This window comes from Mustela nigripes, chromosome 17, assembly GCF_022355385.1.
Source record: "Mustela nigripes isolate SB6536 chromosome 17, MUSNIG.SB6536, whole genome shotgun sequence".
NCBI classification, from domain to species: domain Eukaryota; kingdom Metazoa; phylum Chordata; class Mammalia; order Carnivora; family Mustelidae; genus Mustela; species Mustela nigripes.
The window spans coordinates 12989982-12990760 of NC_081573.1; positions in this window are offsets into that span (position 1 = coordinate 12989982).

Sequence of the window (779 nt, forward strand, 5' to 3'; positions counted from 1 at the left end):
TCTCGGGTGTGGAAGCGGCGCCCCGGCGGCCGCGGAGCCCACGTGCGGGCCTCGGAGACCCGACGGCGAGACGCAGGGACGACCCCGCGCCCGGCCGCCGAGCCTCCGGCCGCGCCCGGCCCAGGAACCAGGATTCTTATTCATTGCTGAGGAGAATACAAAATGGTACAACCACTTCGGAAGAATCTGATAGTCTCTCGCAAAGTTAAATACAGTCCTACCATATCAGCCAGCAAGGCACACAAATGGTTGTAATTGCTCAAAACAGGAATCAGCTCAGATGTTCTTCAATAGGTAAGTGGTTAAAGACACTGAGGCACATACACACAACAGGATATTATTCAGCTGTAAAAAGAACTGAGTTGTCAAGACACAAAGGGTATGGAGGAATCTTAAATGCATACTGCTAAGTGCCAAAGTCAGTCTGAAAAAGGCACCCGCTGTTTAACTCCAACTTTATCGCTTTCTGAGAAGGGCAAAGCTTAGAGACAGTAAAATTTGGATGGTGAGGACTTGGGGAAGGGAGGGAGGAAGGAATAGCACATGGGGTTTTTCATGCCACAAAACTATTCTGTATGATACTGTAATGACTGACATATGTGATATTATATATATGTCAAAACCCATATTATGTACCTATTATGTACAACTCTAATGTAAACCATAGATTTTAGGGCGCCTGGGTGGCTCAGTGGGTTAAGCCGCTGCCTTCGGCTCAGGTCATGATCTCAGGGTCCTGGGATCGAGTCCCGCATCGGGCTCTCTGCTCAGCAGGGAGC